Source organism: Bos mutus, chromosome 26 (assembly GCF_027580195.1).
Source record: "Bos mutus isolate GX-2022 chromosome 26, NWIPB_WYAK_1.1, whole genome shotgun sequence".
Taxonomy (NCBI): Eukaryota; Metazoa; Chordata; class Mammalia; order Artiodactyla; family Bovidae; genus Bos; species Bos mutus.
The window spans coordinates 35,403,913-35,418,037 of NC_091642.1; the positions used below are offsets into that span (position 1 = coordinate 35,403,913).

The 14,125-nt window shown below is 39.7% G+C and overlaps 1 pseudogene; it reads right to left on the reverse strand.

The window, feature by feature from the left end:
* Positions 1-14,125, reverse strand: part of LOC102280446 (cytochrome P450 2C18-like) — a 31,144-nt pseudogene that overhangs the window by 12,660 nt on the left and 4,359 nt on the right.

The window sequence follows — 14,125 nt, forward strand, 5'->3', positions numbered from 1 at the left end:
TAGAGTAATGTCACACAAAAGGCAGAGAGGAAGTTCTAGGAATCAGTCCATCCACTGAAACAGCTACTGGCCACGCACAAAGGGTCTGAGCAATTATTTTTGTACCCTGGAAATTAAACACTTGCAGCATCCAGGGGTATGCTTAGATAAATGTGTCTGGTACATAAATCGAATCAATGTTTTCTTAGGTCAGTCTCCCAGGCAATACAAATAAAAACAAAAATAAACAAACAGGACCTAGTCAAACTAGTAAGCTTTTGCACAACAAAGGAAACCATAAACAAAACGAAAAGACAACCTACAGAATGGGAGAAAAGTATTTGCAAATGATGTGATCAACCAGTGCTTAATTTTCAAAATATACAGCTCATACAACTCAACAACACAAATGTAAACAACCCAATTGAAAAACAGGCAGAAGACCTAACCAGACATTTCTCCAAAGAATACATACAGATGGTCAAACCAATGATCTAAATTCTGTATCCTTCAAAATTTCCTTAAAAAGTGAAGGAGAAATGAAGACTTTCTGAGCAAACGAGCAAACAAAATTGAGGGAATCTGTTGCCAGTTGAACTGGCTTGCAAAGAATGTTTTAAAAATCTTTAGAGAGAAGGAAAATCATATAGGTCAGAAACACGTCTACATAAAGAAAGGGTTATAAAGAAAGAATGAGTGACAGTAAAATAAAAAGTTTTGCTTATTTACTTTATTGCTCTAACAGATAAAAATTTGCAGAAAATAGTAACAGTATATTTGATTATGTAATGGTTATGGACATATATATAAATATATATAGACTTATATATGGACTTCCCTGGTGGCTCAGACGGTAAAGTGTCTGTCAACAATGCGGGAGACCTGGGTTTGATCCCTGGGTCGGGAAGATTCCCTGGAGAAGGAAATGGCACCCCACTCCAGTACTCTTGCTGAGAAAATCCGATGGACAGAGGAGCCTGGTGCAGGCTACTGTCCATGGGGTCACAAAGAGTCGGACATGACTGAGTGACTTCACTTACCCTTACCTTATGCTTATAGATAAGTGGAATGAACCATGGCAATGATATAAAGGATGGAAAGGAAGAAGTAAAATTATTTTTTATTATAAGAGACATTAACTTATAATGGAGACATTAACTTATAAGACATTATAAGAGACATTAACTTATAAGGCATTAACTTATAAAGTGGAATGGTGTTATTTGCAAGTGCATCAAAGCATTTAAATATGTGAGGCAAAACTGACAGAACTTCAAGAAATAGAAACAAAATGAATAAACTACTTCAGTTCAGATCAGTTCAGTTCAGTCACTCAGTTGTGTCTGATTCTTTGTGACCCCATGAACTGCAGCATGCCAGGCCTCCCTGTCCATCACCAACTGCCGGAGTTTACCCAAACTCATGTCCATTGAGTCTGTGATGCCATCTAACCATCTCATCCTCTGCCGTCCCCTTCTCCTCCTGCCCTCAATCTTTCCCAACATTAGGGTCTTTTCAAATGAGTCAGCTCTTTGCATCAGGTGGCCAAAGTATTGGAGTTTGAGCTTCAACATTAGTCCTTCCAATGAACACCCAGGATTGATTTCCTTTAGGATGGACTGGTTGGATCTCCTAATACTTAAAATAAATTTAATCAAGGAAGCAAAAGATCTGTACACTGGAAACTATAAAAAAGAAAACGAAGAGGATCAATTAATGAAAGATATCCCATGTATATGAATAAGAAGAATTAATATTGTTAAAATGTCTATATTACCAAAAGCAATATACAGATTCAATGAAATACGTATCAAAATAGAATTTTTCACAGAAATAGAAAAAAATTAAAATTCATATGCAAGGATTCCTCTGGTGGTCCAGTAGTTAGGAATCTGCCTACCAATGCAGCGGACATGAGTTTAGTCTCTAGTCCACGAACGTCCCAAGTGCCATGAGGCAACTAAGCCCATGCACCACAACCACTGAGCCCAGGCACCCTAGAGCCTATGCGCGCAACAAAAGAAGCCACCACGGTGAGAAGTCCATGCACCACAACTAGAGAATAGCTCCTACTTGCCACAGCTAGAGAAAGCCTGCAGAGGAATGAAGACCCAGCACAGTCAAAAGTCAATAATTTAAAAAAATATTTTAATTCATATGGAACAACCAAGGACCCTGCATAGCCACTGCCATACTAAAAAAGAACAAGGGTGGAGGAATTGCACTTTCTGATTTCAAACTATATTACAAAGCTATAATAATCAAAACAGTATAAAAACAGCTACACAGACCAATGTAAAAGAATAAAGAACCCAGAAATTAATGGACAAATTTATGATCAACTTATCTCAAGATACATAATGTGGAGAGCACAATTTCTCAAAAATAGAGTGTTGGGAAAATTAGATCACCACCTGCAAAAAAAAAAAAAGAATTTGAATCATTATTTTACAACATACAAAACATCACCTCAAAATGGACTGAAGACATAAACAAGACCTAAAGCCATGAAACACCTAGAAGAAAGCAAAAAGGGAAAGCTTCTTTATATTGGTCTGGGCAATGATTTGTTCAATATGATACCAACAGCATAGGAAAAACAAGCAAAATTACAATATTTTTTCCTACCAGTAATCCTAGCCACAAGTACCCAGGAAGTGCAGAGTTCATCTTATGGCCCAGTCTGGCAGAGAAGCAAGTTCAAAATCCCACTCAGGCCCAGTCTGGAAGAGAAGCAAGTTCAAAATCCCATTCAACTCCTAAGCATAGCCTCCAGCATACGTGTTTCAAAACAGCATATTGTACACATTAAATGGGCTTCTCCAGTGGCTTAGTGGTAAAGAATCTGCCTGCAATGCAGGAGACACAGGTTCGATCCCTGGGTCTGGAAGATCCCCTTGAGGAGGGCATGGCAACCCACTCCAGTATTCTTGCCTGGAGAATCCCATGGAGAGAGAAGCCTGGTGGGCTACAGTCCATAGGGTCCCAAAGAGCTGTACACAACTAAAGCAATTGAGCATGCATGCACACACACATTAAATACATAAAAAATTTCCAAGTTTTACTAAGGTATAACTGACAGGTAAAAATTTTTTAATTGAAATAGAAGAACTATCCAGACCAACTGGGCTTCTCTGATATACTCAGCTGGTAAAGAATCTGCCTGCAATGAGGGAGACCTAAGTTCAAACCTTAGGTTGGGAAGATCCCCGGAAAAGGAAACGGCTACCCACTCCAGTATTCTGGCCAGTATTCACATTAATTAGGCTAGCTTTAATAATTACAAAAAATTATAAAATACATATTGGCCACTATGTGGGTCAACAGGACCCCTGTACATTGCTCGTGGGAACATGACTACTGTAGTCACTGTGGAAAAGGCTGCCATACTGGGGGCCAGACCCAGCAGGATCCAGGGGTTTCGAAGGGGAGACGGCTTCAGCGATCAGGATACGATAGAGTTAAAGACATAAAGAGTGATCAAATAAGGATAGCTCAGTGAGAAAATTCAGTGGAGAAAAGAGGCTGAATAACTTGGTTTATGTGGAAAGCTAATAAAATTCCAAAATAAGGAATTTGCATCACCTACGTAGGCCACAGGCATCCTCCCGTTCTCCTGAAGCAGAGGAGACACTAAGGCCTCCCTGGACAGATCTTAGAAGCCCAGGCATAATTAGTAGGCTTCACGAGCCTCCACGCTCCAGATGGGAATTCAGCCAGAAGGTGAGAGAAAGAATGACATGGGGAGACCAAGTTTCGGTGAACAAGGCCCGCACTTTATTTTCCAAAGTAGTTTTTATGCCTTAAGTTGTGCATAGAGAATAATGGAGGAAGGGGTAGAGTCAGCAGTAAGCCAGGCTTTCTTCCTGCAAACTTATCATATGCAAAAGTTTAGGTGAATTACATCATCTTCTGGCCAAGAGGCCTGTTAACATTTTATGATCCTTTCTTCAGAAAACTTATTTTTCTCTAAAGGTGATTATTCTAAAGTCAGGCCCCACCCTCCGAAAGCATTAGATAAAGTTGCATTCCTATAGGGCAAAGGTGTGGTGGGCTATAATAAGAAAAGAATTAACTCAAGGGTCCAAGGTTACAAACATTAAAGCTACTACTTACATTCCTATACACCAATTATATTAATCAATACACTCTCAGGGACACAGTAGGTAAGGGATATGGAAACTTAGGAGCAAACATTGGCCCAACAAGTGAAAAACCCTTCACCAATACAATTTCTAATCAATCTTTTAACTGCTCAAAGGAATCTGTATTTATACAGTTTAGAAGATCTCATGCCTCTCGTGGTTGGGAGACTCTGAAAATCACATGTGGCTGTAAGAACCTGTTCAGGCAGGCTAGAGGACTTCCAGAGGAGCTTGTAGGTTGAAACACTCTTGTCACACCCAGGAACTTTATTAACTGGAGCTGTAAGTTAACTCTTTTTCAGACAGAGGTGGTGGGGGACAGCCCCCCATAAAGTCAGAGGTGTAGGTGAGAGCATAAAGCAGTAAAGTAGTCAGACTCTGGTTTGGGGGGTAGATGCTCGAGAATTTCCAGGGGGACTCCTGAGGCTCGATCCCGCCTTTGCGTATGCCGAGCCTCCTTCCTCATGACCTTTGCCATGGGCGGAGTTCCTCATGCTGGCTCCTGGCATCGCCAGTTCCTCAGAATTAGACATAAAATTGCCACATAGCTCATCAATTCTACTCCTATAAATACACCCCACAAAAATGGAAAAATGTCCATCAAAAACTTGTACACAAATGTTTACAGTAACACTATTCATAAAACTCAAAGACAGAAACAAAACAGATGTCCATCAATAGATGAATGGATTAAAAAAATATAATATGTGCAAAAATGCAATATTATTCATCCATAAAAGAAAATAACAAAGTACTGATACATGCAACTTAGATGAACCTCCTAAATACTATACTAGGTGAAAGAGCTAGAAACAAAAGGGACAATGCTGTGAGACCTTTCATATGAAAAATACATAATAGGCAAACTCATAGAGATATAAAGCAGATAACAGGTTAACACAAGATGTGTTAGTGATCATTTACTGGGAGCATATGTTCCTGCAGAGTGATGGAAAAGTTTTGAAATTAGAGACAGCAAGTAATCACACAATATTGTGAGTGCAATAAATACCACTAAATTGTACACTTTAAATGGATAACTGTATGGTATGTGAATTTCATCTTATTTTTTAAAATGACTTTACTCCACAAACTGATCTACAGATTTCCCACAATCCCTACCAAAATCATTACTGTCTTCCTGGCAAAAATTGATGAGTTTATCCTATAATTAGTCTGAAAATTCAGGGCACTAAGAATAGCCAAATATTCTTAAAAATTAACAACAAAGTTAGAGGACTCACACTTCTCAATTTCAAAGCTAACTATAATACAATGCTAGTAATTAAGAAGAACAGATAATATGTTATGGTATAATATTTTCATATAGACTATTGGAAAAGATTTGAGATTACAAAAATAAACCCTTCCACTGATTTTTGACAAGGGTGCCACGATGGTTCGTGTGAGGAAAACAGTCTTTTCAACTAATGGTGCAGGGTTCAGAGTCTCGGATACCAGCCTCGAACTCCATATCTATGACAATTCATTTTACTTTACACTCAATTAAGGCTTCTCTCTTTCATTCATCTACTCTTTCCCATCATACACCTTTGCACCTCTATATACACTATTCACCCATCTGAAATTCCTTTCCTTCTCCTTCATGCAAACATATTAAATTTATTTTCAACCACCTGACATGCAGAAGTCCAGCTAGATTAAGCCATTCTCTTCCATTCCCTCAAACAGTGTGTGCAGAGATCATGCCCATCTTCATATTATACTATGATATTTGTATTTTATACCTTGTTTGTAATTATTTATTTTTCACCTGAAGAGTCATTCTGACTCTTCTTGGGTATACTCAGTTCAGCTCAGTTCAGTCGCTCAGTCGTGTCCTACTCTTTGAGACCCCATGAATCACAGCATGCCAGGCCTCCCTGTCCATCACCAACTTCCAGAGTTCACTCAGATTCACGTCCATCGAGTCAGTGATGCCATCCAGCCATCTCATCCTCTGTCCCTCTTCTCCTCCTGCCCCCAATCCCTCCCAGCATCAGAGTTTTTTCCAATGAGTCAACTCTTCGCATGAGGTGGCCAAAGGACTGGAGTTTCAGCTTTAGCATCATTCTTTCCAAAGAAATCCCAAGGCTGATCTCCTTCAGAATGGACTGTTTGGATCTCCTTGCAGTCCAAGGGACTCTCAAGAGTCTTCTCCAACACCACAGTTCAAAAGCATCAATTCTTCAGTGCTCAGCTTTCTTCACAGTCCAACTAGTACCCAAAAAGCAAGATCAATTTTTCCATTTATTTAAAAGTTAAATACTATATCTTTCATAATGCTTAGTGCATACAATACATGCACACAATAGACACTTAAAATACATATTGGCATTACTTACTTGATCACTGAAACTTTCCTAGTAAATTCAAAACTATTCAATGAATTGCAAAATGCACAAGCAATCAAAGAACTGAGCTGTCATTAACATTTTACCTGCTCCATTTTGATCAGAAAACAATCAATAAAGTCTCGAGGATTGTTAATGTCCAGGGATGCTTGGTGTTTCCTTGTTTGCTCCAAAAAATAATTTTGTGAATAAGTAGCATTTTTAAGTACTCTGTTATGACTCCCTGGGAAACAATCTAGGAGAGCAGGGCAAGTATTGCAGATCTAGAAGAGAAAGCAGTAGTTTCTTAAATAAAAAACATTTAGTGAAGACTTATTTAATATGCCAAGCCCTGGTTAACAACTGTGGTATAAATATTAATATAATATGGTCTCTGTATTGAGAGAAATTTTCACTTCACAAATACATAATTTTCTATGTTGACAGATGTATTTGAGGGAGAAAATTATGACCCTGGGTCAAATATGATAATTTTTTCCTATATTCATATATCATGTTTATATGAGTATAGGCTTCCCTTGTGGCTCAGATGGTAAGGAGTCTGCTTGCAATGCAGGAGACCTGGATTCGATCTCTGGGTTGGGAAGATCCCCAGGAGGAGGGCATGGCAATCCACTCCAGTATTCTTGCTTGAAGAATCCCATGGACAGAGAAGCCTGGTGGGCTACAGTCCATGGGGTCACATAGAGTCGGGCATGACTGAGTGACTAACACACACACACACACATATGTTGACAGATGCATTTGAGGGAGAAAATTATGACCATGGATCAAATATGATAATTTTTTCCTATACACATATATCATGTTTATCGCATAAATGCATTTTTAGCTCAATTCTCTCATATTTTACCTCAATTCTTCCTTACCATCATGATATATAAGATGACATGAAATACTATGATTTACATTTGTAGATGACAAGAGAATTTAAACAACCTGAAAAGAACACAGAGCTGGTCTTTGATGTTTCTACTTCTGCCTCGTATACTCAAACATAAAATCAATATTTTAGGGCTGAAAGGATCCTAAAGAACCAGGAAACACAACAATATTTTATGGATAAAGTAACTGGGCACCAGCAGAATTAAGTGATTTCTGTGATGTCTCTTAGGCAGAGGGTAGAACATAGCTTAGCACAGGGTACGCCTATAATGTTTGTTTATGTTTCTTATACACACAAAAACAATCATTTTGTCATTCCCAAAGCAATTACCTTGTAGGTTAAGATGCCAAATGAAGCATCAAGATCTCCCTCCTATCCTAGTTGTCCTCTGGCAGCACTCTCCCCTTTGAAGGAGATATTCTCCTCCTTACTAAATGCAGATATTTCTGTCAACTCATGTGCTTAAGTAGCAACTGTGAGTGTGTGTGTGTGTGTGTGTGTGCGTGCTAAGTTACTTCAGTTGTGTTTGACACTTTGTGACCCCATGAACTGTAGCCTGACAGGCTCCTCTGTCCATGGGATTCTCCAGGTGAGAATACTGGAGTGGGTTGCCATTCCCACCTTCCTGACCCAGGGATGGAACCTACATCTCTCACATCTCCTGCACTGCAGATGGATTCTTTACCCATGAGCCACCGGGAAAGCCCTAAATAGCAACTAAGTGGTATGAAATTAAAGTATCTCCTTCCATATCAATAAACAAGAAATGTCATAGCCATTAGTGATTTCTGGCCTCCAAATGTAAATGAGGGCTCCCAAAACTGAGATCTGACAGATGCTGCCACCCCCCAAGATGACTGCTGAGGAGCTGGGGGAAGGCAAGAAGAAACTTAAGAGACTGCCACTCCTCTGGTGAACAAGGAAACCGGATTTGGCCCCAGAGGGCTGATGTGCATATGAAAGGAATGAATTCAGTGATCTAAGAGGCTTGCATCTTCTCATACACAGAATGCTAAATTCCTTAACTTGATATCTGATCTTTGATGTTCAGACTGCTTGCTCCCTTTGTTGCAAACTTATATATAGTCTGATTCCCCCTCCTGCCTCCTTGGAGGAATTTTCTCAGATGTGGTCACACGCACTCAGAGTCCTAACTATGTCCACCAAAAAAAATAACTCTCTACTTTCAGGATGTAACTATATTTTTTTAGTAAACAGTGGAGATTGAATGACAAGACTTGTGAGTAATGGGAGCCTTTCCAGAAGGACCTAGAAGTCCTTCAATTGCTGCGGGCATCCCTTTGGAGAAGTTACCAAAGTAGTTTCTGGAAATTGGTGTGAAAAACCACTGAACAGTGTCAACAGGACTGAACTGCAGTTCTGTTTTCTGGGCAAGCATTTTCTTGTCTATCATCAAAGGGCTCAACCATCAGCCCCAGATGAGCACTCCATGATGCTAAGCTCTAGGCAGGACTGCACTCTTCACAATTTCACCTCACAGTTCGGTGTATAGAGATCTGGACCTCATGTAGAAAACAGCAGAAATGATTGTTAGGGGAAACACACTGATAGAAACAGCCCACCCTGGCCAGGCACCATAGTAACCATTTGCATGAGCTATTTTATGACACGAGGTTCCTGGTAAGGAACAGGGAACTAATAAGCCTCCACCAACCAGAAGAGTTCTGGAAAGGTCAAAAGGAGACACCACCTGTGTTGAGGATTTTCTCCCTGGGACTTGGAAGTGACGAACCTGAAAGAAGGACACTCGGACAGTCTCTTGCAAGGACTGACAAGTTTATTTCTGTAGTCAAGCCTTTTTATAGAAGCAGGAACAAAGAGCTTAGAGTATACAGCCAGCAAAGAGCGTACGGGGTTAACACCTAATCAGTAAAAATATTTCAAGGACAGCGCGCTCTAAGTGACCCATGTGCTTATCCCATAACCCGTTTTCTCAAGCAACATCCTTAATATTTATTATTAAATCTTGGCGCCAGGCATAACCAAAGGCAGGAGATGTTTTTCTGCCCGAGCATATCAAGCCGGGGTATTTCTGGCCCTTCGCCATTTTCCCAAGGACTTCCTCCAACCGGCTATTTTGTGCTGGGCTTCCCAACAACCTGTCCGACCACCTCCCAAAATCCTTCTCTCTGACATCCATCTTGGCTGAACAAGGCATGCACCCCCAGGAAGGACTCTGAGTCAGAATGATTGGCTAAGGACAACCTGGAAACTAATCCCATCACCATAAAACCCAAGACTGCAAGCCATTTTGTTAAGGGAAGCACACTGAAACTGCCCACCCTGGCCAGGCACCATAGTAACTATTTGCATGAGTTGTTTTATGACAGGAGATCTTGATAAGGAATACGGAACTAATAAGTATGGGAAAGGTTGAAAGGAGACACTGCATGTCTGTCCACTTCCCAGAATCCCTCTTGCTAGCATCCATCTTGGCTGAGCGATGCGTGCGCCACCAGGAAAGACTCTGAATTAGAATGATTGGCCAAAGACCACCCAGAAACTAATCCCATCACCATAAAACCCGAGACTTCCAGCCACGAGGCAGAGCTGTTCTCCTGGGTTCCCTTACCCTACTGCTCTCCACCCTTTTGTGAAAGGGTGCCCTTTCACAATAAAATCTCTTGCTTTGTCAGCACATGTGTCTCCTCGGACAATTCATTTCCGAGTGTTAGACAAGAGCCTAGTTTCGGGCCGTGGAAGGGGTCCCCCTTCCTACAACAATTCCTCAAGAAGAAAGGACCTTGGCCTCACCTGAACCTATGGAGAGCTCAGAATCCTAAAGTTTTCATTCAACTTTTCCATTAGACTTAGAAAAGTCTGATCTTTATAATCAAAACGGTTCTGGAAAATAATGGAGCAGATCACATTGCAGGGAGCACAGCACAGGATGAAAGTGGGATTGCAGGGTGAGGCTAAAAAATCAGGAACAATTTTAAGACACCATTGAAGTACACAGATGAAACATTTGGTGTTTGTGATAACATGTGAAAGTTGTTTTAGAAACTTTAAACAATATCATATCTATGAATACCCTTAACAAATATTCCACAAGCATAAAATCAACACTTCACTTTTAACTTAAAATGAGTAGATTTCAGCACAGGTAATTAAACAATGGGTTGTTTTTTATTATTCAATTCACTTCCGCTGCCTTTTCTTGTACCCTTTTCACCCAAGATGACTGTTAATTTGAAGAGAAAATGGTGAAAATTAAAGAGGTCATTTAAAAATACCATTTAGTAACTAAAATTATGAGTGCTGACTATCATCTGTCTGGAAAGCCTGTAGGAAATTAAGCACTGATATACAAAGGAGAATAATTAGGGACCTCAAAATATTTTTTGCTTAATGAACTGCTGAAAGAATCACATGTAGAATCAGAAGAGGAGAAGCTAACATGAGAGAGTTGTGGTTCATAAGGTTCAAGCCTCTGGGCTCATTGAATTCATTCCTTTTATATGCACCTTTAGCTATCTGGAGCCAAATCCTGTTTCTTGATTGTTTACATCCTTAATTCCTGGTTTACAGTCAGAGGTGGCAGATGTGGCAAATGGCTGCTTCCTGTATCCACCGCCCCCGCCCCCACCACCACCACCACCACCACACTCCCAGCTCCTCAGCAATCACCGTGGGGGGAGGTGGCATCTGTTAGATCACAGCCATTGTGGTCCCTTTTGAGAGCCCTCACTTTTGGAGGCCCAAAATCGCTGAAGGCTGTGACATTTCTTGCCCTCCAATATGGCAAGAAATATTTCATTTCACAGTTTTAATAAATTCTCATTTTTTCCCCATCATTTAAATCAAGTTAATCATATTTCCCATGAAGGGCTTACTGTTTTTTTTTATCTGAAGTATAGCTGAGTTACAATATATTAGTTTAAGGTGTACAACTGAAAATGTGATTCAATACTCTTTATTGGTGAACTTAATATATATGAGTGGGAATTTAAAGCACAGGAAGAGAAAAGGAAAAAATGTAGCTCAAAAAGTCAGTCACTGAAATCAAGCAAGATCTCTAAAACAAAGGAGACTCAGTTAGGGGAGGCAACCAGCTCTTTATCTAGTCCTGTGGCTGTTTATCTGAGACAGTCAGGTTTGGATGCCCCTTTGAAATGGATGCCTCAGCCATCAAGGATCAAATCTGACACTCGCATTACAAAATAGTGGGAAAATTGTCAAGATTTATATATACTCCAAACCCACTCCAGTGTTCTTGCCTGGAGAATCCCAGGGACCGGGGAGCCTGGTGGGCTGCCGTCTATGGGGTCGCACAGAGTCGGACACGACTGAAGCGACTTAGCAGCAGCATATATACTCCAAATTAGAAAATGCAAATCAGAAGCAAGAAATATCACCTATTCTATCTGTTAGAAAAGGGGAATTCGCTCAGTCGTATCCGACTCTTTGCGACCCCATAGACTGCAGCCCACCAGGCTCCTCTGTCCGTGGGATTTTCCAGGCAAGAGTATTGGAATGGGGTGCCAATAGGCACTATCCAAAAAAAAAAAAAAAAGAAGGATGAAGGGATAGAAGGAAGGAGAGGGAGGGAGTGGAGAAGAAAATAACAACTGTTGGTGAGGGTGGGGAGGTAGAATACTATTACCAGAAGCTCCTATGGAAAACACTAGGATGGTTTCCCAAGTAATTAAAACTAGAATTACCATATTACCCAGCAATCCCCTTTCTGAGTTTCTATTCAAAAGAACTGACTCAAACTTTCAAAGTGATATTTGTATTTCCATAACCTTAAAAGTTGAGGTAAAACAATCTAAATAGCCCCCAATGATTAATGAATAAAGAAAACATATAAATATAAATACTGGAATAATATTCAGCCATAAAAATGAAACAAATCTTCCCACATGATACAACATAGATGAACCTTGAGCCAACTGTACTAAGTGAAAAAAGCCAATCACAGTAGGACAAAGGATTCATGATTCCCCTTAGACGAAGTATCTGAGTCAAACTTACAAAAACAAAAAGTATCCATTTGGCCAAAAACTTCCTTTGTTGAAGTAAAAAGAAAAGACATCTTTCATTTTCACCAAGAACTTTATTGAACAACATATTCACCGTTTGTTCCCCTACCTTCTGCAATTTTTCACGCAACTTCATACTTCCATCTTCCTAAAACTTTTTGGTTTTGAGCAAAGAAATGTTCCAGGTGTCTTTTACAGTCTTCCAGGGAACTGAAAATTTTTGCATTAAGAAAATTTTGTAAAAACCAAAATAAATTGATATCCGAAGGTGCAATGTCCAGTGAGTATGGTAGCTGAATCAGAACTTCCCAGCCGAATTTTAAAAGTTTCTTCCTGGTCATCAAAGAAACATGTGGTTTTGCATTATCCACATGGAGATTTATGCATTTTCAGTTGAGTAATTCCAGACATTGTTCACCAAGTGCTAACTGGAAGCAGTACTTGTGGTAATTAATAGTTTGGTTTTCCAGAAGGAGCTCATAATAGAGTTTCATCATAAACATAACATTACCTTCTTTGCATGAAGACCGGCCTTTGGTGTGGTTGATGGTGATTCATTTTGCTTGCTTCATAATCTCTTCCATTCCACATTATTTTTCAGTGTCCACTTTTCATCACTGATCATAATTTGTTTTAAAAATGAATGTTTTTATTACGTGTAAGTAGAGAGTTGCATGTGGAAATACGGTCAAGGTTTTTTTCCCATATCTTATGTGGAACCAAATCATCTATGTGATTAACATAACCAAGCTGGTGCAAATGATTTTCAGTGCTTAATTTGGATATTTTTAGTATGTTGTCTGTCTTCCACCTGGATTGTTCTCAATAATTGATCACTATCAACTTCAGTTGATCTACCTTATCAGGAATTATCATCCAGCAAGAAATCTCCAACATGAAAATTTGCAAACCATTTTTCACATGTTCGATCCATTATAGCACCTTCTCCAAACACTACACAAACCCTTTTTGTGCTTCAGTTACGTTTTTACCTTTCTTGAAATAATAAAGCATCACATGGCAAAAAAGTTGCATTGTCTTCCATCTTCAGTATTCAAATAGCTACACAAAAATTCACTTTCTGCCATTAGCATGGTATCATCTGCATATATGAGATTGTTATTTCTCCTGGCAATCTTGATTCCAGATTGTGATTCATCCAGCCTGGAATTCACACCAGGGAATCCCAAACTCTGCATAGAAGTTAAATAAGCAGGGTGACAATATACAGCTTTGTTGTACTCCTTTCCCAATTTTTAACAGTATGTGTTCCATTTCCGCTTCTAATCATTGCTTCTTGACCTGTATACAGGTCTCTCAGGAGATGAGTAAGGTGGTCTGGTATTACCATTTCTTTAAGAACTTTCCATAGTTTGTTGTGATCCACACAGTCAAAGGCTTTAGCGTAGTCAATAAAGAAGAAGTAGATGTTTTTCTGGAACTCCCTTCCTTCTCCATGATCCAAAAAATGTTGGCAATCTGATCTGTTTCAGATTGCCTTCCTCTGCCTCTTCAAAACCCAACTTGTACATCTGGAAGTTCTCAGCTCACATACTGCTGAAGCCCAGCTTGAAGAATTTTGTGCATCACCCTGGTAGCATATGAAATTGTATGGAAGTCTGAACATTCTCTGGTATTGCCTTTCTTTGGGATTGGAATGAAAACTGACCTTTTCCAATCCTGTGCCCACTGCTGAGATTTCCAAATTTACTGATATACTGAGTGCAGCACTTTAACAGCAATCATCTTTAGGAT